We start from the raw sequence: 26,919 nt of genomic DNA, 5'->3' as shown, positions 1-26,919 counted from the left end.
GCACTCTGGACATCTCCAAAATGAGGCTGACAAAACCAGAGCTGGCACAATCTCGTACTGTCAGTATTTCTGCTCTGATGGGGAGGCTGGATAAGATACCCTGCAGAAGCCCCTTAAACCCCCACAGGTTTGTGATTCTGATTCACGAGAACATTTTACAAAAATTCTTCCATATCTGAAGACATTTTCCCTCAGCAAGGTTCTCTGTATTAGCCAAGAGAAGTCTATTTTCACATCCAATTTATCTGGAGTAAAAGATTTTCTCATGCAAGTATAATCAACTTCTCCTAAAATTAAACTTGTTAACTGTTTCAAGTATAGTTATTGAGAAAAATGCCTCCAGGTTTCAGCTGTTAAGTAACTGGTCTAACTAATCCAAACCAATATTGCTGTTGGGTGAAAGCAATGTCTGATAGTTGCTATGCCCAAGCAAAAAAAAAAAAAAAAAAAAAAAAAAAAAAGCTTCAAATTTTCCTCATCCTCCCCTAAAGCCTCTGTCTGTGAGAAATGTTCAGCATTAACTGAAAGGCTGACCTTAGACTGATTGATTTATTGGCTCGTGGCACAGCAAAATATCTCAGTCTCCTGAGGATAAACCTTGGCTGCAGGGTTGGAGTTTTTTCTTATTTTAGTATGTATCTGTCAGGTAGAAAAGACAAAATTAAGTCTTGGTCACAGCAGACACCATCAACATCACATTTGTGACACTGGAGCCAATTTTAGGCTTAGGCTTCTTCAGGTGTTCACGTTCAAACAAGGACTAAATAACACTGATTCCAAAGTTTGTAATTCTATGTAACTAAAAATCTAGTCCCAGCTAGAACAGACTTCCATTATTTCATTATGTGGGTTTTTCTGATCCCTAAATACATTCCCTTTTCATAGCCTCCACCAAGCTACTGTAAAGTTGGCTTAGCCTTTGAATATTTCACCCGTTTCTGCCCCCACATCTCCACTGCACTGAACAAAAATTATTAGTCTACACTCTGGAGACTTCTGTAAAACTTCCCACTGACAATTATTGCCTCTCACCCAACAGAAAGGAATTAACTTATGTTTTCCCAAACCTACGAAGCCAGACTCTACCAAAACACCCGTGGCATTGTCATGCAAGCACCCTTGAGCCTTGATGAGATGTGAGTGAGATGTCTCCCTCACACTTGGGACAAGCACCCCTTCAAACATCAGCAAATTCATACAGTGGTTCATAACCTTGCACCAATTCAAACTCTAGAGTACCTCAAATGCCCAAGTAGGCACCCTCAGAGCTCAACTATTAAAGCTTCACAAGAAAAAAGATAGAAAAAGATCTGGCACCACCCACATTTTTTATACAGCATCCCAAAATGCTTTACTTTACCTGAAGATTTAAAACCCACACCTCTCACTACCAAGTGTTTAAGCAAAGCAGGTCTAGAATAGGCTGTCTTCTACTCATCTGGTTACATCTGAGGCAGAGCACAGGGGAGAATTCAAAGCTGAGGGGGGTAGAACAGAAAATACAAGAGACTATTCTCTAAGAAGAAAAGGACACTCAGCTGAGGCAGAGACCTCAGGTCTGGTTATCTACTTTTTAATTAATTTCAACACTTAGTAGAAAGCACTCAAGATAATAAAAAAATTAAAAATAAAAAAAAAATTAAAAAAGCAAATCTGTCAGTTCAACTTCCAAAGCAGGTTATTCAAGATGACCATACTGCTAAAGGTAAGGAGGCAGTGTTCATTTCCCAGCTTCATGGCACACAAACAATTAGTGCAAAGCCAGCATTTCTACTGCCTTATTCTCAGGCTACAGAAATATTTCTCATAAAAGTATCCCACTAAGCCAGTAAACAAATACATGTTGCCACCTGCTAGAAACGAAACAACTGTTCACAGCACAGTGTTCAGAGAGTGGTGCAAATCTGCTTGTGCCGTGGGTAGAAGCTGTAAACTACTTGTCTAACTTGGCAAAGAGAATATTAGGGAAACCTTACAAGTCTCTGCACTTGTTTATGATGAGACATTAATTTATATCATTCCTGATTAGATCCATGTGAATACTTTTGATCTATAAATAAGACTCCCTGTTGAAATACATGAAGCTAATTCAAAACAAGACATTCTTTTGCTGGAATGTGAGCAGCTGTACAAAAAATAATTGGGATTGCTAGTCAAGGACTTCCATTTTAAAGTATTCCTCATGTAAATATGTTTTTTTTTGTTGTACTCTGCAATCCGTTATTGTATTTCTATTTAAAGTATATTGTAACTCCTCGATGTCATTAAAGAGCTGAAGGCAGAGATCCTTTTTTCTCTTTGCAGGGGAGCCCACCAGTGCTCCAGCCTCTCACAAATTATCTGTTTATCACAGCCAGGATCAGAGCACAGAGCAACACAGTTTAAACTCACAGAATACAATTATAGAATAATCATCATATGACTATAAAGAGCTTGAAAAAACAAACTCTTAAATGTGCCCAATAGTGATCCTTGAAGTAGTTTTTAGTATTTTCTCTTGCATCAGGTCTTTGGATATACTTTACCTAGCTTATAATCTCACTTTAACTTTCATTTCATTCCTGAAACTCAGCCATCTGTTATGCCTGAATTGCTGTATCAGTCTATCTGTTATGCTTTCCAGCAACATAAATTTCTTACTTTGTCAAGTCTCAAGCATGAATTACAATTTCTCCAGTGAATAAAGTAAAAATTAAATTTAAAGTCTCAGCATTATCAAACATCCTCCCACTGTACAGATATGTAGGCTCTGAAAACACAGATTTGTCTTCAGAAGACTTTAGAAAAAACAGCATTGAGAATGAGTATTTCCTTTCCCTGGCTGTAATCCTCTCTTTATTACAATGTCCCTTGGTAGTCTCCAGTTACAGCAGTTACACACCATAAAAAGTCAAGAGCTGAAATTAATTTTTCTTTAAACTTATTGTTTACAACAGGAAATGTATTTAGTCAATTCTAAGTAGGAAGTTACAACTTTTATTGATAGACTTGCAGTTGGTCAAAAATATTCTAGGCTGTTCAGCTCCCAAAAAAGTGGTTTAGGGTCACTTTTCAATGGATTGGCTCCTAAACACTTCTTGTTCAGAGGCCAAACATCTGGTTAGCAGCAATAGCTCTGCTTATCTCTGACTTTAAAACTACTGGAAACCCAAGGCTTAACACTTGCACATCAGCCAGGTCAGGGGATGAACATCCCAGGCAGTGGTGACAGCCTTGAGCTTTGCTTACCCCAAACAGAGAAGAGGCAGAAGCACCAGGTTTAAGAGCAAGAGAATCAAAATTACACTGAAAGAACAGAAAACAGGAGCTAAAAGAATGAGAGTGAGCACAAAATTTGACTGTGGTTTTATTTTACTTTCTCTCCAACTTAGTGTCACAGTTTTGTCATCAACTACAAAATCCTGTAAAAACTTCAACTGATTTTTGATAAGCAACCAAGAGATAGCTTCCTGATAATGAAACTTCTAGTTAAAATCACTTTACCACTGGTTATAGCAAAAATATTTAGTTATATTAATTCTAGTTTTATATTGGCTATTTTTTTAAAACTCTGATATTTAACAGTTATATACTAGGGAAATAAAGGAATAAAATGTCTAAAGACTAAAAAAACCACTTAATATTCAAAAAAAGAATCAGCAGTTATTTTCCATAACTTATATTAAAATCAATGCAAAACTTACTGACTAGTAAAAAAACATGGTTACTATGTGCATCCCAAATTCTCTTTTCAAGGCTTGTTCCTAGTGCCTTATCAATTACATTTTAGTGCACAGGAAATTTAATTGACAATTAAATCAGATTAAATTAACATGATTAAGAGTGTAAAATCAGGCATATTAAAGTTAGGAAACACTAAAATTAGAAAGTAACACGCTCTGCATTTTTCTAAATAGGAAGAGACCTTAGGAGAGAAATCCCACCTTATTCCTCAAGAATTTGTTTATTGTACACTATTCAAATCCTCCTCCCAAAAAAGAAACTCCTAATGTGCTTTTCTGTGGCACTTTCAACTCAACTCATACATTCACTTATTTTCATAGAATATATTCTGGAAGAAAGCATCTTTTGCAATCTGCAAAATAATGAAACAAAGGCACAAGAGGGTTAAGTTCAGAGGTATTAAATGACTCAAATAGACAATATAAGATTGTTAGACCTGACTTGTCAAAGGGAATGATTCATACAGTCAAATATGCAAGCCCTTAAAGTACATCACACCATTCCAAAGGTATGGTCAGTCACAGCTGCTAAAAAGAAGGTAATCAAGTGTCTCCCTTCAATTCTTCCAGACAAGAGATTTCACTCTTCACTTGCACAGCTTGGTGTTTGACTATCCAGCAAGTCAACATGTCCCAAAGAACAAAAATAATACTAAGATAACCACAAAATTACTGACTTCTGCTGACTTAGTGAGCTAAACTAGTTTGGCAAGCATGAGATTTGATGTAAAGGAAGAAAAGTGACATCTTCAGGAGTGGGATTTCCCCTCTTGGAAGGCAATTGTTTGTTGGATCAGGTTACACATCGTGCCCAGCCGAATGACTGGCTCAAGAGCAGGCTGCCAAAGCTGGCAACTACCCCAGAAAAAAAACCAGCCATCACAAACCTTTCTAGCAGTGCAAGAACAGAAGAAACATCTCTCTCATTTCCCCAGAAAACAGCTTTTATCATTTTAACTGATACCCACCACTGCGGCATCCTAAGGAACAGATCTATCCAGAAAAAAATATCCACTTCCTGGAAACCATACACATTCCTGGTTTTGTAGCACATGATTAAAGAGCTCAAAGCAATGACTTCTCTTACCATAGTTTGCACTGCCCCATCTACAAACCAGAGTGCTGGGCTGCCACAAACAGGCTGCACAAAAATTGACACAAACAAGGAATGACACCTCCAACACACTGAATCAAAGAGAAACCCTGTTGACAAAAGAATATATAGATAAATAATAAAAGATGTCATCATAGTGAAGAGCACATTTACCACAATCTGAGGGCTTTACTCTGGAAACCTCACAAGTTTTCTTAGTATGCACCATGCATTCATTGAGCCCTCCAGCACCCTTCTCTAAATGGAAAGGAATAAAAATTCTGTCACACGGAACATTACTGACAGTGCAAAGTTTCATATTTGCCATAGTAGCTCTGCCACATGGGCAGTGACAATGATGGACAGAGACTACAAAACAAACAGATATAAATTGTCTCTGGGCAACAAGACCAGGCCTTAGGGCTTCACTCTGTAAATACTCCCAGCTATGCTGATGCAACTGTTCACAGGAATGCATACTGCAACACAATGCTGAAATGTTTGTCTTTTTTTAATCAAAGAGAAAACAAACAATTCAACAAAAGACCACAAAAATCCCAACCACCTTTCAAGCACAGTTTACGTCATTAGTAAAGTTGATACAGCCAAAAGGAATTAGATTTCAATAGAGGAGGAGGGAACACCAAACTGTATTTTCACATATGACACATCAGAACAGAGTTTCATTTGTCCTGCCACCATGTGTTTCATTTCCCCTGGTCTCAATTCAGCATGTGATCTTCACATTGGGAATGGGAAGGGTTAAAGAACTGAATAATTCAATAGTCCAATTATTTTCAACTCCTCTGTTCTTATTTTGACAGCAATGTTGTTTTAATGGACTACAGGTTCATAGCCAGAACCTCTTTAGCTGACTTTTTGAGGTTTCTGTTTGAATGCAGTGATTATTTTCAGATTTTGATGAAAACACTTGGGGCAAAATTCCAATAAACTAATAACCAGATAAAATTCCAAGTACAATATTCCCAAATTTCCAACTAGCATTGGTAAGCATGAATAACTGCCCTCTTTTTTCAAATGTTCCTCAGCTGCAGATACACTTCATTCCTCTTACCCTTTTCTGAGATTGAGAGAAACCTTCTCGATGGAATTCTTGAAAATATTGTAGAGATTTTTAATGCCAATTTTCAAGTTGCCTTTATTTTTCATCTTCCCTTTATTTTTCTATTTGCAACATCCCACACTAGTATAAAATTAACACTTGGCTAATACATTTGATGGATTTGTTAGTCACAAACTGCATGTTCCAACAATATTAAAATGACATTAATGAGAAAATTGCAAAGCTTCTTTTTAAGTCAAATAGAGCCTTTTTCATTTACTTTTTTTAAAATAGCACATCCCCAACTGAGCTATATTACAAACAAAAAATGTTTGTTTGAAATACTGGAAAGAATTCCATTCTGCTGTTTCCATCTCTCTGTTCCACCTTTGGTATTGCAAATCAGATCAGCTCCTATGCTCATGCCTGGCAATCAATAAACAGTATTCAAGTCTGTATAAATTTTGGCAGTTTGTTGTTGCTTTACTGGCTGTAATTAAAATAACGAGCAATCAAATAGTAACTTAAGTATTGCAAATAAAATAAATTGTGAAACACACAACTGTTAGCCAGCTTTTACAGACCTAAACATCCAAGTGCTTTTCATATAATCTAGGTATTGCCAGAAAGCAGCAAGTGTGCTGCAAAGCTTCACAAGCTGCTTTATTTAACTTCTCCATCCTGATTGTGCTGAGCTGACTCTAACCAACTCTCCCACAAGACCCCAGTGAAAGATCAAAAGATCAGAGATCCTACAATTATATTTTTCATTTTCAAATACCTGAAATTTATTTTCTTAATTCCTTTTTAGCAAAAAATGTGTAATCCTCATATTGAAGTGTCTCCATTCTGAATATTTCAAGGTGAGAGAAAAGTTCAGAACAAATTAAAACATTTTGTTAGCTTCCTCCTTTCCCCTCATTTTTAAAAACAACTAATTCTTAAGGGTTCCTAGTGTCAAATGCTTACATGCTACAAATACTTAAAACTACAAAAATGTCCTAGTATACTATTTAAAATACTACTAATTTACTCAAAAATACCACTAAAATATATTTATTAAAAAGTATTTTCAAACTTGAATTTAAAGCACTTGAGAATTAGACAAAATTTAACTGCAGAAAGGAAAACTTCATAAACTTTTCTGAGAATCAGCATACTTGGTCCTGCAATTTGCCTATATCAATGTACACATTGAGTATGAAAAACAAGCAATGTAAATTTATGAGTAATGCTAGTAACACAATGAGATACTCATTATTTTAAATTACAATCTGCAAGCACATTTACAAAACAGTCTGCAAATTCTTTTCCAACTCCTCTAGAATAAAAGTAAAACCAAATAAGCTATAATTTAAGATTTAGGTAGTACATAGATATTCTTTGTTAATTTTTAGTACACTAGGGAGGTTCAGCATAAAAAGAAACAGAAAATATAGAGTAATACTACCTACTTATGGTGGTTAAAGCTAATATCAATTCTTTCTATAGAGGATATTTTCAGAAATCATTCTGATAGCCAAACATGATTCCTTTTGTGAGTCAAACTACTTCAAAAGTAGCATGAGAATTTCTGCATAGATAGATGCAGTGTTATCTACATGTTTTATTTTGTAATTCTTTTAATAAATTTACTACTGCAGCACAGTGCCATTTTCTAGAACAGGCCTGAAAGAAATGTAAAACACAGTACAGAGGGCTCAATGAGAACTCCATTTTCAAGCAACAGGACCACTCAAGGGAATCTGGAGAACAAGGGGACACATTCAGCCCCAACAAAATACAAGATTAAGAGCCCAGATTCACTTCTGAACTTGACCAGACTTTTCCAGCAAGGAAAACCCACATGATTCTAGGGGAAGATACCAGATATTCTACTAACTTATTTTTATAGTTTCTTGGCTAAGTGGTTCCACCTGTTTCAATATCCAGAAGCATACTTTCTTCTACAGACATTTGAAAGTAAGAAGGAGGGGAAAGAGAAAAGCTTTAGTAGTCTCTGTGGGCATAAATCAGGTTTAAATTAGGAACAACCAAACAAATGGCAGTTCTTGCCAGACTAACATGGCACATTCCAACAGCCTTGCTCTTGATTTCAGAACCACATGAAGCACTGCCATGTTTCCATGGGCTGGTTCAGCAGCACAAAGCAGACAGTTCTTAAATCATCCAAAAGGAAGTTTCAAGAACTTGACACTGAGAAAGAGGCAGACAGAAAGAACCAGGTTTGAAAGTATTAAAAAAAAAATTCAGTTCTGTGGTAAAGCTCAAGAATGTATCTGTCAATCAGCCATTGAAAACAGTCTGGAAAATAGTCTTCTTAAACCTTTGGATTAATGAGCAGTTCAAATTGCACAGTCTAACAACATTTAAGTATTTCCACATCAGAAGTTTGATATTTTTTTTCCTTAAAATAGCAAGGGAATGCAGTTCCATGCAGACACTACTAAAACAAATCAGCTGCAAAAGAAAAAAAAAAAAAATTAAGGTCCTTTGAGTACAAATTTGCAGTAGATAAAACCTTAAATAAAAAGATACAGTCATTAGCGGGTGTGTGCTCTAATTAAAAATTCATTTGACCAATTTCATCATTATTTCTCCAGGTGAAACTCTCAAAATCCAGATTAATTAAATACCACTTAACTCCAGCCATGAGAATAAATGAAATGTTACTGTTTCTCCAGCATAACTTTGAATTGTCTGGCCAGACATATGAGATAGCAAAAAAATTCCATCAGCCCTAAAATTTAGACAGAATTGCCCTTAATGACAAACACATAAATCGAATCATCAAATTTCTGGGCACAGGTTTCAGGTGGAACAGTAAATACACCATTCTACTCAAGAGGCTCATTAGGTTCACCCATTTGATGTGACTAAGCCCATGATGGGAGGACATTAAGGTTTTCTCATTACATTTCTCATCTTCAGAGGGATGGGAGGGGAGAAAGGGGAGGTCTCCATGAAGGGATGCAAACAGTAAGAGTGGAGCCTGACCCATGCAGCCCAATTCCCACCCACCTGTCCTGGAAATTCAGCATCTAAAGGAGTGCCTGGGCAGAAGGAGGAGGTCTGCAAATGCTGAGCTTCCACTGCCAAAGCAGCAATTGCATAATAACACAACAGTAGCTCTGGAAATCAAGAAGAAAATTCTTTAAAAACTCCACCTTCTGGGAAAACCACTTAGTTCATGTGGAAATATGGACCATAATGAACTCCCAAATGCTTCAGCAATATAGTCATGAATAAACCCATGGGGGCTGAATAAGCATTTACATGAATGCACTCAGAGTTCATAAAATAGCAGGCCACACCAGATTTAAAAAAAAAAAAAATTAAAACCACAGGATGAAAATGTTCCAGAGTTCCATCTCATATCTTTAAAACCACACTGTAAAATAGGCAAAGCTGGCACACTCTGAAGAGAGATTTTTTGAAAAGGGATGAAAACCCAAAGACAGATTGCACCAACTCATTGACTGGTGCTCCCAAACAGCTTCCTACATGTGTCCTTGCACACATTAGAAAGTATTAAAGAAAACTTTAATGAAATGGACAGATTGAATCTTCAACTGATAGCTCACAGCACTCATAGCTTCACACTGGAATTTCGTTAAACATGGCAGTCATTGCCAACAGTTGACTGCCCCAGAACACACATGCCAAAAAACAAATAAAACATGCTGACAGAGTTATATCCCTTCATTAAAAGGCACAATAAAAAAGGGTGAGAGGTACTGAAACTTCTCATAGTTGTGCTGTTCTATTCTTAGGTTCATAGAAAAAGTAACTGGAAGGGAGAGCTCAAGAGGTCACCTGGCTTCTTCTCTTCCCAAGCCCAGATCATATTCCCTCAATCCACACAGAGTGGTCTAAACAGGAGATTAAGGTCTCAGGTAACATAGACTGTGTAGGATTTCCAGGTAGAGGACCTCAGAGCTTCTGTACCATTATGCTTAAAAAAAAAATATCTGTTGGTTGGATGGTAATACAGTTCAGCCTGTCCAACTCTCTCATTCTTTGATCCAATTTCAGTATTTCTTGTACTCTCCCACCATATCTCTACAAACACTTCTTGCACACTTAAAAGCTGTTACATCAACCTTTAGTAACCTTCTCCTCAGATTAAACTTTAATTATTCTTTTATTCCTCATTCCAAGTCTTCCTAATTTCCAAGATTTAAGTCTACATGACAATTTAACACAATTTAAAAATAAATATAATTTAGCAGAATTTTGTATCTTACGATGAAATCTGGTGTAAAATGAAATACTGTGAAACAAACAAAAAAAAAATCTTGAGAGAATCCTAGAACAGCCTCACATCAAACAAACATTTTAAAAAGCTGAATGTGAGAAGTTAAAGAGTTTCTTTGATCTCAGTATTCTAGCAAACCTCAGTATCACTACAGGTGAAGTAAGACATCGCAATTCTATCAGTAACTGTCACAGATAAAATAATGAGCAAATTGACAAACCAGATGTTTTTTCTCATACAAGTATCACACTGGCACATACCTTCTTATTGCATTGTTTGCCTTCCCTTTTCCTACAATACTCATATTGATGGAAAGCAAACACCTATGAACAATTTTGTCACCACCTCTACTGCTCCAGGACCACAATACAAGACTGGTGTGCAGCTCACACATCTCTCTCAAGGCTGCATCAGTTTGTCACTTCAAAGAAAGGCATTTCTATAATTACAGATTCATTTCTGTCTCAATATTAAGCATGCTATATTACAAAAACATCTGACCCAAATAAAAGCTGAAAGCAGCTGTTGTTTTTCCAAGATAATTCTTCCAGCAATCTATCACAGAGAAATAGAAAATAGTCACAAAGCTTCTTCAGAGCAAAAGTGAAATTTAATATTTTTGAGATTATTTCCAAACTTTAGGTCTTGAACATTGAAAATCCAGTCTCTAAATAACATTATTGCCTGTTCTAACTCAGAAAAGGACTTTATGTCAGACAGACTTCTATTAAAAACAAACTTGTCTTAACACCTTCATTGATTTCTCACCAATATTCAGCATCATATTTTTGGACACTACAGACAATTTCAGAATCCAATGTGCACGAAGAACCAGAAGCAACAAACAGAAACACAAATCAAAAAGGAATACAAAGGAATCCCAAAGGCATTACCTTAATTTTGTCCTGGTAGTCACTTGGCCATATCATGACTTACACCACATTTCTGCACCACCAGGATTTTCCCCCAGTGATTCCAGTGGAATTGGAAGGAGGAAACCATGTTCAGCTTTAAGAGGAACAAGGCCTTATGATACCAGTGATTTGTTTTAATACCCAACAGATGTTAACAAGGTTTTATATTGCTTGGCAGGGTTTTGCTGTGCTGTAAACCTAAGACACAAGACAGAGGTGGTGGTTATTGCCTTACCTTTCAGGACTACGTCATCTTTGTAGCTCATCAACCATAATCTAAATCCATTAAAGCCACATCAAACTAACAGAAAGCTACAAACACCAGATAAATGTGACTATCACCTTAACCTATGACTTGATCAGCACCAGATACAACAATAGTTTTATATGACAAATTGAATCTAGAGCAATAAAAGTTTCTATGTCATCTTTAAATCACACGTTTTCTTTCTGCTGTCTTGAAGTATGGAGATCTATAACTCATAAAAGCAGCAACCACTTCACCCAGGAGACACAAGCCCTGAGATATCAGTCTTGTTTTAACACAAGTTTCTGGAACACCCAAGGGTTCACCTGATTTTTTTTTTTCATTGACCAAAGAAGAATCTAAGCATTTCCTGCATCAATTCCTCCCAAAAACACATACTTCCCCCATAGAAGTGTACCTCTGCCTAATATGCATGCCCACAACCAACCATCTTCCTAAAAATTATCTGGAATTAGAACTAAATGTAACAGCTGTTTAAATGTCATAAAATCACATCTGAGCCTTATGCTCCAAAACCAGGTAGAGGAGGGAACAAATTCTCTTTTTTCTGAGCTCATTCAAGCACTTGAAGCAGAAAGTTGCTTAATAATTTGAATACCACAGCATAGCTCTTAACCTGACTGTCAAGGATGCACAAGCCCACAATGAAGGTGCTACACTTTGAAACACAGAAAACTGAAAACTGACAGCACTCCTCTCTTGCTTTTTGTCCTTCCACATATGAAGGATATTATAGAGTTAACAAAAATACTTATGTTCAGTCTTCTCTCTACCACATCACCCCACACATCCTCCCCAATCCCAAATGAAGAATATTAAAAAAAACGTTTGGGTCAACACCAATTTTTTTAACACCTAATTGTGACATACCTGTTATAACATCTCATATTACATGACCATGTCTAAAATGCTTCATTACATTATTGATATTATAAAGCATGCATCTCCAAACTGCCTAAATCAGGAAGTCTTTCTGTGCTTAGAAAAACAGTACCCTGTGATATACAATACGTCGAGTTTGGAAAGCAAAAATAAGTAAATCACAAATGATTAGTAGTTTATTTCAAATCTTGAAATAGCAAATCCCCAGTCAAAAAGAACAGCAAAATGGAATCATGCCCACTTTGACAAACAGCAGCCACAAAAATAAGGTGGCAATTTCACACTCCCTCTTGCACTGTAATCTAAGTGACTCTATCATATCCTCCCCAGGTAAGGGATTTACAAGGTATCAAAGAACCATCACTAATAAAGGAAAAGCAATGCAAAAAATGAATAGGGAAGGCTTCTCACTGGAGAGGATGTGGGCTGCATCAGCTCTTGCCATTTGAATGCATGATTCTATTTCCAGGCTCAGTGAATTTTCTGCTCTGCTTGAATAGATGTTAGGTCTTTACAATCCATCTCCACACTACACAGAAAGGAGAAGATGAAGACTGTAAATTTTACAGTTTAAGCACTAAGTGCAGTTGGTGAAAAGATCCCAGGTATTTTCTCTAGAAAAGAGGAAAGGTCATATATTGATCATCTGATGACTACAGAACTTGCGGTAGGACACTTTCTGCTCTGAAGGAGAAGAAAAATCCATTGCAGCTTCCACTTTGAGCAGGATACAGAGACATTGATGAGTCTGAGCCTTCTTTCTCATCAGTATGACAAAAAGAATGGTGGATATTTTTGAGACCACCATCTATTATCACCTTACCTGCAACCCCTTAGTCCCTCCGAGCCCACAAAAGCCTTTTACCACAACCAGCTCAGCACATCACTGCCATTTTACTGTTTGTTCAAGTGTCACCACCATTCATCAGCATCACAGGTCAGATTTGCAGAGAACTTTCTGTTCACTCTCACAGTTCTTTAACTGCTGCTTCAGTGAATCCATCCTGTTTCACGGTCTGACAGACTCCTCAGCTTTTTTTTTCCTCCTATACTAACACAGTGTCCAATAGAAAACTGGTCCATAACTTAGTTTAAGAAGGCACTATAGCCAGGCTGGGTAGACTAATCTGCCACAAAGTTCTACCACACATTTCTGAAAACAGAAAACTTTCAAGACCCTTCCTTTTGGATTGTACCAGGATCACTGAAAACTCAAACAATGGAAGCTTTTGGCTTGTCAATTCAAATTTCAGATTCTTGTTGGATCTGGGTTTTGCAATTGGAAACATGACAAATTCTTTTCCCACACAAGAACTGCAGCAGGAATTCCCCTGATGTTTGTTCAGCATAACCTTCCCAATTACTTCAGAGTCAGTGTTGAAGAGGGAAACCTCATCACAGTGTGCTTTGGGACACGCTACTGCCAATTGCCGAGGATGTTTGTCTTGGACAATGCAAAATACTTTTGGTTGAATGTCATGTTATTTATTTTAGTAGCATAACTAAACAGGGTGTTTATTCTGCTGCCAAGCTGCACCCATAAAGCTTAAGAGATGCACTGCTTTTGACAAGAATATACTGCTGGAAACCACCTTCTTTGATACATCACTGTTTTGTTAAAACCCCATATAGACACATTTTGTATAGACACCAGTTCCATTATTCATAATGCTTTTATGAAAGAACAATATTCTTCCTTAGAGAATCAGCACACACATAATAAAAGACAATTTCTTTATTACTGCATAGTGATAGCTAATATGCCAGTATTTTATTTCATTTAAAATTTGAACTGAATTCAGTTTTAATTTAATCTTGAGTTAACTGTCCTATCCAGAGGTATGTATCAATGCTGAACAACTAAAAAATATAATGCTGAATTACAATCTGCTGTTTTATCCTATTTTTTATGAGACCCATTTTTACTGTCAGTCTTGACAATGTGAACACCAATTTGAAAAAGTACTGAACTGCACTGCAAACGGTGTAAAACTTTCATGGCACTGAAACCAATACAGAGGATTATTTTAACAAGTAGCTGGGCATAACACTATTTCCAAATTAAAATTTTACTGCAGTCTCCCAAGCTGATGAAATATGTAACATTTTTGCTATCAAAGTGCAGTAATTTAAAGCTAGAACTCTACAAATACCTCTTAAAAATCACATTAAAATTATCTGATACCTTTAATACCTAGTGTTTACATCACACCTTCCATTTCAAGGCTATAAAATGCATGCAAAGACTGATAATAAGAAAAAAATTAAGAGAAAAACACTAGATAGGTTCCTTACTGTAGGTAGACCTCTCAGGATGATGGGGCAAATTAATATCTGCACTGCATATTTTTAGCCATTTTGCAGCTAATAGGTTTATTCAGATGTTTTTCCTGCATAGTCAATGATTACTATTTGCAACAATAGTGACTGTCATTTTTAATTAGCATTGGCTAACAGCCTACTAACATAAAAGACTTTCTATAGGTTACAATAAATAACCATGGGCTCATAAAAAGCCCTCAGAGCAGCTTCAGGTATACACTGGTTTCCTGGACTGCAACATGCACAATAATTTCTTCCAGAACTATACAAACTTGATCATTGCAAACTATGATCAATTTTATACCAATTATGAATTTAGGAAAGACTGTAACTACAGTGAGCACACTCTAGAAATTACTCCACCTCTAAAAAAAAGATCATTGTGAACCTTAGTGATAAGAAAGATCTAGAATCATTTAATATCCTGAGCTGGAAGACACCCACAAAGATCATCAAAGTGGATTACTGGATGGTAAATGGTAACATGTTTTAATAATCACAATTTAAAGCCAAATGATTAAATTAAGACAACACCTTTCAGGATACAAAGTCATCCCAGTCAGAAAGTAACAGCTGAGACTCTGCACAAAAGTCACCACTTTTTATTACACAAAGCTATTAAATATATCACAAAAGAGAGGTACGAACTTTAAGAAAGAGTTGGAAAATTGTCACCAGGTATGAAAAAAGTTACTGTTCCAGGTGCAGATCACTTCTTATCAAACATTAATTTCCAATTATGACATTGTCAGAATCTCCTGTAAATATCATTATGGAAATGGCTTTCAACCAGAGAATGGCTTCCCAAAAATCTCTCCAGTCCAGCTGAGGATACTGCTCCCAAAACATACATCACAAATGCACATTTCAGCCTTACCTTCCAATTGTCAGAATGTCATCATCTTTTCTCAAAACACTAGAAAATATTTTGTACTCTATGTCCTTTCATATAATTTGAGGTACTCCAGCTGACAATACTCTGACTCATCAATATTATGCAGACGGAAATTGCCCACAAAATCAAAGCACTGGGATAGAAAAGAGCTGGCAAGGAGTTGTTTATTGAGGCAGAAACAATCATAAACACACTGAGGAACTTCCCAGACTGCACTCATAATTCTCATTAGAACATGCTGCCCATAGTTTAGGAGAAGGGTCAGTTTAGCATTTTATCCTGCAGACCTCTACAGAAAACACCCACTTACATCTTCAGGCTTGCTAATAGACTGTCCCTCTCCCAAGAGGGATCTGAACAACCACAATTTACAAACCAACTCAAGACCAGACTGCTGTGCCTTTCCTTACCCAATTCTGAAATTGCTCCAGCTAGAAACACATCCAAAGGAACATTACTGGCATTTCCAAGAAACCTGTTAGTAGCAGGCATAGAAACTGCCAATGGGCTCTAAATCAGAAAAAGAAAGTTATGTATATGCATTTAGAACACATTACTGCAAGACAAAACTCTATCAATCAACTACAAACACTGAAACAAACAATGCAGAACAGAAGTAAAGATGCAGTCAAATACAGAACAAAATCAAATGCAAGCATACAAAACTAAAAATGACATTAAAGACTGCTGGAAATACCTGCCATACTTACCAATGCATCTACTAACTTTGGTGTGCAATGGTAATTAGAAACTTAAATCTATTCCTTTAACTTGTGCACTGTGCTGATAACTTCTTGCTCTCTCTAGGTTTATGCTGCTGCCCACAGCAGGAGCAGGCAATCCTTTCTGTACCAAGCTTTTAGCATTTCCACAGGGTTAGGTTCTCCCTTAATTAGGTGGGCAGAAATGCTCACATTAAAAGCAATGTGACATAGATTTAATTAAGTCTCATTTAAATTAAGTAACAGTAAGGTGCAGAAACTTTGATACACAGACAGGATGCAAGTGTGCTGATTTTGATATAGATTTATAAGGATCAGAAAAGTTACATTTTTAATGGCTCCAACAGGGATGGACACACCTTGTTTTTGACATCTTAACCAGTCTAAAAACAAAGGGCTAAAAGTAATACACTCTATCCCAAACCCATTAAATTATTTTGTCTGCTTAACTTTTAATCCAATGACTCTACAACAATCTTTACCTTCTTCAACCTGACTTCCCAGGAGGTAAAAATCTGCAAAATCCATTTCCTGTCCCACAGTCATAGAGTAAAATGGGAAATGGCAATTGTTTCTCTAGAGAATCCTTCCCAGATACTTTGACCTTAAAAGTAAACAGAATCTTTTCTTTCATTTCTGTGCCAACATTTGAGGAAACATATCAACCTGTGCACAACAATGTAAATGCAACACATCTCTTTCCCTGCTTCTCAGAACTCCACTTGAATGATTTCATGGACTTTTTTTCTGTATCTATTTGTACTAGAGGGCCTGAGGAATGATACAGTAACTGCATTAGATCAAATTCACATCAATTATGTGATGTGTCAGAAAAAGTCAGAATGACTATCATTCCCTCATACCACTCCCTCACTGCAGAGATGAAGGATGAAAGAAGAGGGGATCTAAGAAGTTGTCATTTAAAGAATATATTATTCTAAGTATTTTTAAATATAGCATTCTTTATGTCTACTTGTCTGTCACAGCTCAGCATAAACAAAGCACCAGAAAAGATACACATACATTTTACACTTCAAAAGAAGATATGAGAAATGCCATACCATACTCTTTCTGGAGGCATATCAGTAAGCAAAGCAGGGAATTTATGAAAGATCTACAAAAACCAAAAAGGTATGCAAAAGCTCTCAAACCATCATTATTTCCTTGCAAAGCACTGGGAATTTATTCTAGTTCACACAGGCACTGACAGATCAGATTATTTCAGGTTAACTTTCCTCTAAAAATCCAAACATGGATACCTGAGAAAGGCAGAGAAATACCTCAAGAACCCAATATAAGTTAGAATGATTTCCACAGAAACACCACATAATCTTTACTGTTCTAAAGGGAAACTGTCATGTAGTTGCTGCTCTAAGATTTACCATGATAATGAATGACATAATTTACAAGACAAATCATACACTCAGTTTCTCAAATATACAAGAATCCTTCTCCACACACACATTTCTTACTGAGAAATATAAACAGAAGCTGTTTGGATACAAAAGCTTTTATTTATTCTATTTTTTATGTGCTAAGACATATTCCAGGCACTCTGTACTCAGAAAATACCATTGTATGAACAAATTTTACAAACTAAGCCATATTGTCTTGTTCTCTAGATGAAGAAAAATACTCCTTTCAAATGGAATACTGTTGCAAAAATTGTTTTTTAATATTAGAGTTCTTTTTAGAATAAAACCTTATCCTTATTAAAAGTATATTTTTAGAAGTGTTAGGGGCTATTTCAATTATCAAGAAAACACCCCAAACCAAACCACACCACAGCAAGTGATCATTTTCAGTAACAAAACACTGACTCTGCTGTCTACAAAGATAAAGATATGAGTAGATAACTGAAGCAGGGTCACACATGAAGGAAACTGTGAAAAACTTAAGGTGCAATTTGTACTTCAAACTATGATTTCCTAAATTTTGTCATCGAGTTTTATATGTAAATGCTCTTCTCTGGCATTTGATTAAACTGATCAGATTTGGCAAGTCACAAATGAAAAGCCTTATTGTGACCTGTGATGCATAACTTGTACAAGCTGACAGTCTACTTGAATTCTTTCTATACTGTCTCACAATTTTCAGCATTAAACTGCCCCCATGTACCCTACACTGCACCTGAAACCAATTTACACAATTTAATACAATGTGCAAATGGAGAAAGAATCATTTCTCAAATACCTGAGAGCACTTCAAACTCCACATCCCAATGTAGAATTTCCATGACTGCTCTCAAAAGGAACAAGGTAAATACTGCAATGTTTAGTGCTGAAAACCCTTATTCATTTCAGCAGCCCCAGTGACTTCAATGGAATTACTCAGCTCTTTGAGGGTGAGCACAAACACAACCATTTGCACGGGACTTCTCTTTCTTGTAACCTATGAATTTATTTGGGAAGGCCAGAGGTTCTCCAATACTAATGTAAATAGACTCACTGGGGAAATGGAGGCTGGTTGCTTTTTTCCAGCATCCTAAGATGCTGCTAAAACTACACTTCTGGCTGGATCCCAACAGAGCACCTGAACAACTCAATAAAGGCCCATCTTTTGTTCAAGATCTAAACCAGACATGTATCATCTGTCAATACTCACTCTTGAGGTACTAACCAGCCAGCTGATAATCAGCTACCCTTCAAAACCCCCACATTAGTCATAAGTGTCTGAAAAAGCCTCATCAGCACTAACTCTGAATTTTTTTCTGGAAGTATATTGTTATCAAATCACTAGTATTATAATTCTTTTAATGTTTTAGGACTTTTGATGCAAGTATGCCAGTATCCACCATGTATGCTGCTGTAAGACAAAATATTGCTTATCTCAAAATTTCATCAGCAGATATTGAAGGACTTATCATTACACCTGTTTTGTAGATGGAAAACAGAAAGGTAAATTGACCTGCCCTAATCCAATAGCATTTTTTCCAATTCCACTATTCCTATCCATTAGGTTATACAGCATTCTGTGCCTGAAATATCAGGTAGATTGCTCTTAAATACAATACATCCTAATAAAAGAGGATGATAAAACAATTTCAAAACACACTGAAAGGAAATGAATTGTTACACATCAATAGCTACATCTGAGTTTTGCTCTAGATATGGAAGCTTTCTGCTTCAATCTAAAATAGCAATCTCTATATAAATTAAAATTTTCCTCTGAAATAATAATCCATTATTAATCCAATAACAATGTACCATTCCATAAATGTCAAGTCCAACATGAAGAAAAAAGCTAAATATTGTCCACTGATAGCAGCAATTCAATTACTTTTCTTCCTCTTCCTCCTTTATTAGCACAGAATACAATTAGTGAATTTTTAATACCTTTGAAGAAATGACAATTTAAAAATAAAAAAAAAAAAATCAATAAAATGTGTTGATCATTCCTATTGTGAAAACAATCTGTAACAAATATGAATTTCACTGTTGTTGGGTCTATTTTTTATGATTTGGCCTCAAATCCAGAGGCGTACATTCCATTCATGGGTTTAACCTGCAGTGTTGCACAGTGATATGAACCCAGTCTCCTGAACAGGTACCTGAAAACATCCTCTTAGAGAGCTGATAAAGGAAATTGTGGGATTGTGACCCACAAAAGCTCCAAGTATTTCCCACCAAATTCACAAACACCATAAAACTCATAACACTATGTGTCTAGGCTATGCTCAATTACCATTTCCCCTGCAAACTCCTCATAAAACAAGTGTTTTACAACCTCAGTGGGGGCAGGGAGGAGAAGAAAACACAAAACTTTAGAGTATTTTATTAAAGATGTGTCTAATGTATTGCCAAAGCCCCAACACACTTTAGCATCTATTACTAGAAAGCCGAACACACCTCATGTCCCCCAGATGTTTCTGCACTCACATAGCAAATGCACTTTTCACTATCACAGGGAAATGGTCTCTCTATGCTGGAAATTGAACCTGACCACTCCCCTTTCAGTTTCCTAAGCCTTCAAATCGCTAATCACTAATTAGCATCAATGGTGGCTCTCTCAAAACACCAGAGTTTTATGTGCAAGCGTGACAATCCTTCCCATACCCCTTGGAGCTGATCAGCATAATCTGAAGTTCTTCCCTGAGAAGCTCAGGATAACACTGAAGCCTCTCAACTCAAGGAAAACCAGAAACATGGTCCAAGTCTCTCTGGCTGCAGTCCAAACTCCCCCAATATTTACCAGCTAGAACACTAAGCTCTGATTTTCTTTCCTACTTCCTATGACCACCATTTTTGAAGTTTAAAAAAATCCTAAACACGTATCATACACATGCTTAAAAATAGGAATGCGAAGCAATCCAAATAAATCAATATTGCTTCATTCTGCAAAACCCTAAAATTAATTCATTCTGAATAGCAGACTTTACCTGATTTTATGCTGTCGCTTGGTAATGTGGAAATCTATGCTGGGTTCTTCTTTTGTTTTGTTGGAGTAGGAGGATTATTTTAATATGGAAAGGATTGATTTTGTTCCTGTATGCATGAGCTGCTGTTGATATTCCCAACCAGAAAGACTCCTTTCTAGAATTATCATCAATATATATTACAAGAGAGTGTTTACTTCCACCCTGCCTCTCTTTTAAAAGCCTCCACAGTGTTAATTCCCAGAGCAAGGCTACAGGTCTCCTACTCAAAATTTCTCTTTAGATTTTCTAATCCTTTTCTCCTTAATCTCCATTATACGAAAAGAAATCCACATATGCATGGTCTGTGGGAAGCTAAGTAACTTTACCTCTCACCATAGTTACCACATCTGATTTAACCACTGGCTCTGGACATTGAATCATTGTCCTTTAAGATTTCAGATTTTATTTGTGTATGCCTCGATACATTCATCAAGCATAAAATTCTACAACCAACTGATTTTAATATCATTAGTAGACAATTACATTTCAATTTATGCGACTGCAAGATAGCACACCATCCACCTCTGCTATTTCTGTAATATGTGTACTGCTGTTTTCCAGGATCTCCGAAGCAAAAAGGTTGAAATGTTTCTACGACCATTATTGACAAGGTTTTCTGTCTAATCCAGTTCTTGGAATGATTCTGAAACAATGTTCCATTCAGATTTTCAATAATGTGCTCAACTACTCTATTAGACTTTTTTGTTTCTCATGGTAACCAATATTATTTGACTTAACAGAAGCTGTTCAAATATTTAAAGGCACTCCGAGATGGCAGGAGTTTATCTAGGAGCATACATGTTGTATCACAGATATTTCTTTCCTTGCTCTTTTGGATTCCCCCCCCTTCTCCCTCCCCTCCAAAAACAGTAGCAAACAAATGAGAATCTCGACTTGCCACACTGCACCGGGAACGTGCTCACTTCATCTGTTTATGTAAATATTCAAGTTACAATGGGCACATTTCGAAACCACAGGCTCGGTAGGTAAAACAGATGCTTCTTACGTTCCTTCATATGCACTGAATCCCTCTGCCAGAATCGCCAGGCGCAACGCAAGAACTCAAGTATAAACATCTGCAACACCTCTCTGTTTTGTTAACATTCTTTCACACGTTTTCTTGCTAACTCCAAAAAGGCTCGACAGTGTGAAAAAAAAAAAAAAAAGGCGGTGTGGGGGGGAACCAACAAAACCAAGAACAAACACTGAAATTGGAAACATCTGCGAGATAGCTACGGAAAACGGAATGAAACATGAATAAACAAAAACATGGCGAAAGTGGCCTGGGGTTGTTACACTGTCAGATCATTTTTCCAAGCCCAACATCAAGGCTTTTGTTACAACCAAAGCGGTCATTTGCATGGAGAACCAACAGGGTTTCTCGTCCTCCGGCACACACACACGCACACACATACACACACACACGGAGAGCGGCGGTCCCCAGCCCCAGGCTCCCCCGGCACGGCACAAACACCGCGGCCGATCGCGCCCGGCCCCGCCGCGGAGCCCCCGCGCACCGAGCCCCCGCCGCCGAGACGCGATTCGGGCACCCAAAAACACACACCAACCTTTGGAGCGCTGCCCCAGCCGGAGTTCTCTCCCTCTCTCCCTTTTCTGCTCTGCTGTTGCTGACAAGATCAGGCTGAGATTAACAAGTCCATGCTACTCTGCCAACCTCGCTCCTCCGGCGGCTGCACACACGCCGGGGGCTCGCAATAATACCAAACTTTCGGAAAGTTAAAAATGGAATGGGTTGAAGGAATGTAAAGCACAATGGCAGGGAAGCAGAAAACACTGCCTGGACAATTATTGCAGCAGCACGCAGGGCACTGCTCTGTAGTCAAGGCTGTGTCAGCACTTTCTTTCTAAACCCCCCCATTTTCAGGGGGCTGTAACACAGAAAGGAAAAACAGAAAAAAAAAAAAAATGCTTATGGTCAAAAATATTGCAGGTAAACTCCCTTCCCTTGGCATTTTAAATCACCCATTTAGACCATTCAGAAAGTTACAGCAGTCTGTGCACTTTGTCAGGCAGTCCCACATGCCTTTTTTATGCAAATACAAGTCCTTTTTTTTAAAGTGAGGCTTCACAAGAATTTGACCTACATTGTGAATGCCCCCCCTCGCTTTTCTTTTAATAAAAGCAGTATAAAACATATCTTAACATCGAAACCCAGTTTGCAAAAACATGGGATAATTTCTAAGTAAGTTCTACACACACATTGCCTGAAAGATACCAGACTGGTACCAGATATATGAAAATGCTCCCACAGACGATCCAGCACAGCCTCTACTGAGGTCTCAACCCCAATTCATTATGGTAACTTGGTAACCCAAACTGCTGAGGGCATCTGCATTTTTCCCGGACAAGGAAAGGGTCCTTATAATCACGTTAAAATAAGGAAACAAAGTGTTTGATCTGTATTTACTACTTTACAACTACACTCTAAACTGTGGCACATCAGGGCAATTGCTGCTGCTGTTGTTAATTGCAAGGTTTTGATCGTGGGGGCTTTTTCTTTTATTTGTTTGTTAGGTTTTTACTCTTGGCAATTTCCTCTCAGATACAGAAAAAAAACTTCACCAGCCTTTTTACACAAGCCAGATACACTAAGACACTTTTCAGTTACATTTAAAGTTACAATAACATAATGGAAAAAAAAAACCTCCAAACTGTGAACTATACAGTCATATTACTACTTTCTTTTAAAGTAAAAATACACTTTTATTGAAAAGACTGTGCAGCAGCCCAAGCCTGCTGGGCAAGAAAACCAAAGCATAGGTCTTGACTGATAAGGAATAGCCAAGACAACATGGAGAATACATTATAATGGACAACACCACCACACCCACCTGCTGGGAGGAAGAGAACTCTACTGAACAGCGGGACAACCTGTGAACCAGAACAGGCCTTCACACTCCTGCCTTAGGCCAGTCTGGTCTGCAAATACAAGACATGATGGTGACACATCCACTCACTTCTGCCACCTGGCACTGGGGTTATAATGGCCACAGAGAGGAAAGAGAAGCAAGTGTGGTAAAATCTCAATCCACAGCAGTTTTCTTCAGCGTGTGAAAGCAGAGCGCTGAGGATTCTGCTCTGCTCCACCAAATAACACACAGAGAGTTTATGTTCTTGAAGGACACATAATTTTCATGCAGTGTTTAATGGTAGACAGATGTTTTTCTCTGATCATTAATCTGGAGCAAAGCAGAAGGCTATTGGAAACAAATGAGTGAAGTTCTCCTAAAGGTTTGGGCTATTCTGTGCACACTGCTTAAGGCAAACTAATTGCTAATTCACATTAACAAGACACTGAATGAGGGCAAACATTAACACATTATGATTCAACTGGACAATACCAAGAAATACAAAATGGAAGCTGACTTTCATCTTCCTTTTATGACACCAGGGGACAAGGAAAAAATTAAGAAGGTACAGTACAAAACTTCTTAGTAGATCCAACTCCATACTTCCTATTGAAGAATAAAGTGGTAGGATTTATAAGAACTCTAAAAGCAAAGGTATATAGGCAATTAAGCTAAATTTAATTAAATTAAGACTTGGCTTTATAAGTTTGTATAGTAGGTTAAGCAGAAGACATATTTTAACCTAATATAAAAGAAAAAAGTACAACCTTTATATATTAATAACCATACTCAGGAATAACAATAGCCATAAATATTTTGTTTAATTTAGCAGGAAACTACAGATTTTAACAACTTCCAATGATCATTAGCTTAGTTCTCATCCCCACATTTATCACACCAACATTTACACTATAAATCAACAGCTGCAGCCTAAAGCTGAAAACAGGCCAGGAATATGCATAGGTTGTATCAATATTTGCACATGAAGCCTTGGACATAAATTAGTTGACACTCAACACTTCAAGCTTCCTCCCTGAAGTTGCAATATTTAAAGGTTAAAGATTAGACATGCTCCCTCTTGTGTTAAACTAAGAATACACGAATACATGCTGTTTTCTCTGACATGATGGTTGCTTGGCCATCTGTTCCATTAAGCAACCCCTTTAGCTCTGGCTACTAATGTCTGACAAAGCTTCACCAATAACCCTTCAGTTTAAAGACAGACACAGTTTGAGCACATAACCTGTATCCACAGAGCATCTGTGCTACAATAAATTAGCTACTGTATTATCAGAAAGGACCATAAAAAGATTACATATAAACAAAACCTGTTGCAAATAAGTGTCTTAGACAAATACACACATGACTTGATCAATTACAGGGCAAGTGACAGTTCTTCAGTCCCCATAAGCATCACAGAGTTAAGGTATGCCAGGTTCAAACTGCTAAGTACCATTAATCATGGGGAATACTGAAGAGCAAATTTCCTTCTAAATATTAGCTTACAGGATATTTAAGACAGACAGGAAGAACAGGAATATTTTACAATGCCACATAATTATGCTTGCAGATACAGCAACAATTGAGCAAAGTTTTCGATCCTCCACCCAAGCAGCTCAGAGTGAACCATTCACTGCACAGAACCTTAATGGAGTCAAAATCCCCCTTATAAAAATCCTCTTGCAGGATCTGGTCCCAAGATCGTGTCTAGACATGAATGCTAATCCCAGGTGTAACACAAAGGTTTTTACTAATACACTCCTCAAGTAAAGGCTTTGCACCTGGTGTGGGCTTGGTAAATTATGTTGAGGCATACATTTGCTGGTTATGGTCAGCACAAGGCAAAAAGCTAGGGCAGCTGTGAGTAAGTATCAGTAAATAGTTCAGAGTTGAGAGCTGAAGAGAATCTAACACTCAACTACATGACTTCCCACATTCCCTTTTATTTACCCTCCATCCCTTTGTGATACAGATACTTTCAGTGCAATGAGGTCTATGCACATCATAAATAATGCCATCAAATATCCTAAAAAAACCATACTTTTCAAACCATGAAAGTTAAATGTGTTCACTCCTCCTGGAAGTATTGGTGTTTATTTTCCCACAGACTTCTGCAAGCCAGTAAAAACATAACCACAATGTTTACGGAGACAAAAACCCATCACAGTTATTGATAGATTCAGGTTTTGGGGTCTCTTTAAAGCCTCAGATTCCAGCAGCACACTGCTTGAAGCACATTTGCTGCCAGTGCATCAAGAAACTAAACTTTTGACACCGACTTCAGCAGCAGAATGAAGTTTGTATTTGCTACAGGTACAGGTGCTACGGGGACATTTCCCTTCTGCTGTAAGCTTGGTGTGGTGAAGTTCTGTCTGTCTGTCTGTCTCTGCACCCCGTGCCACGCACGGAGTGCCCCGGTCACAGCGAGGAGCCGAACATCGAGATACTGCCCGCTACGCATTACCCAGAAAGCAGCTTCTCCATTAGGTTTGACGCTCCAAGAGTGGTTTTATTCCCTCGCACACACAAGTAGGAACTCTGCAGGATCACGTCCCTTTTTTTTTTTTTCTTTTCTTTTAATGGAAACACTCACGTACGTCCGGCAGAGGAATTATGCTCGCTTAAACCGGTGCTTGTCACCTTACAGGGACCGGCCAGAGGTCAGCGGGTCACGCAAAGCCTCTGAGGGCAGCCATGGAGATCCACAGCTCGCCGGGGATCCCGCCGGGAGCCCGCGCACCCGGCTCCGGCCACAGCAGCCCCAGCTCCGCACCTGTAGCGCCCGGGGCAGCGGGGGCGGCGGCTCCGCTCCCCGGCGCGGCTGCGAGGGCAGCGGGACCCGTGAATGGACCAGCAGAGACCCGGGCGGCCGGACGGAGCCACCCCCCTCCCCACCCAGTCCCCCGCGGGGCGGGCGGGACCGGCCCGGCTGCGGCGGGAAGCTGCGCCCGCCCCACGCCTCCGCTCACCGGGGAAACTCGGCGCCGGCCCGGGGAGCCGAGGGCAGGGGGCTGCCGCCGTCTCCGCTATTTAAACCTCTTCCCGCCGTCTCCGCCTCACTGGCTCTCACTCGCTCCCTCCGCCCCGCGGAACTCACGGGGGGCGGCCCCGCCCCCCCGATGTACACACAGCCACACGCCGCCCGCCGCCCCGCCCGCCCGCCCCAGACGCGCCTCCCATTGGTTCAGCAGCCTGCCCGTCAATGTAAGAGGCTACAGCATTGGCTGGCGGTGCTGTCCATCACAGCTCGCCCCGCCCCGCGCCCCGCCCCTCCTCTTCCCGGACACCTCGGGGTTGTTAAAACGGCCGTTTGAAGTCGCGAGCAAAATTTACTTTTAGGCCCCGCCCACAGAGCCCCAGGCCAGGTTCTGATTGGGCCATGGGAAATCGCTCTCTTCCTCCACTGAGTGGCTGGGTGTCCATAACCCCCAAATCCCGCCTATCCCGATGCCGTAATCCCATTTGATTTGTCCGCGCATCCACGTGGCCCCGC

General features: G+C 38.5%; 1 protein-coding gene across 4 annotated transcripts in view; it reads right to left on the bottom strand.

Moving 5' to 3' along the window:
• Positions 1-26,536, bottom strand: part of CTBP1 (C-terminal binding protein 1) — a 233,234-nt gene extending 206,698 nt beyond the window's left edge. For 2 of the 4 annotated variants that reach the window (XM_056489049.1, XM_056489052.1), the window contains exon 1: positions 26,396-26,536. The gene's annotated coding sequence lies outside the window, so the exon portion shown is untranslated. Of the gene's footprint in view, positions 1-22,124; positions 22,385-26,395 lie in introns of those variants that run through there. The other 2 variants (XM_056489050.1, XM_056489051.1) reach the window with 2 other exon arrangements.
• Between the last annotated feature and the right edge of the window lie 383 nt (positions 26,537-26,919).

The sequence above is a fragment of the Oenanthe melanoleuca genome, chromosome 4, assembly GCF_029582105.1.
Source record: "Oenanthe melanoleuca isolate GR-GAL-2019-014 chromosome 4, OMel1.0, whole genome shotgun sequence".
Classification (NCBI taxonomy): Eukaryota; Metazoa; Chordata; class Aves; order Passeriformes; family Muscicapidae; genus Oenanthe; species Oenanthe melanoleuca.
Note: the sequence above shows the minus strand (reverse complement) of the source record. Positions and strands in the feature narration are given on the sequence as shown.